The sequence below is a fragment of the Cariama cristata genome, unplaced genomic scaffold (assembly GCF_000690535.1).
Source record: "Cariama cristata isolate BGI_N322 unplaced genomic scaffold, ASM69053v1 scaffold13308, whole genome shotgun sequence".
Lineage (NCBI taxonomy): Eukaryota > Metazoa > Chordata > Aves > Cariamiformes > Cariamidae > Cariama > Cariama cristata.
This window is the reverse complement of record NW_009631712.1, coordinates 20,669-20,903: the sequence shown is the minus strand read 5'-3', so window position 1 is coordinate 20,903 and position 235 is coordinate 20,669.

Here is a 235-nt window from a genome sequence, read left to right as displayed (position 1 = left end):
GCATATTGTGCGTTACTGTTGTGTGAGATGTAAGATATATGTGACATATAAGAATGGACACCTTCTATGCAAGCTCACATTATACTTTTAAGTTAAACATGTGTTACATTTATATGATGCGAGGAATAAAATAATTCATTATCAGTGCAATAAAGAAGCATTAAGGCAGTCTTAGCTTTTGCTATGTGTATATATCCTGGCCTAGATGAAGTTCAAGGAGAAGTCTGGACGAGCG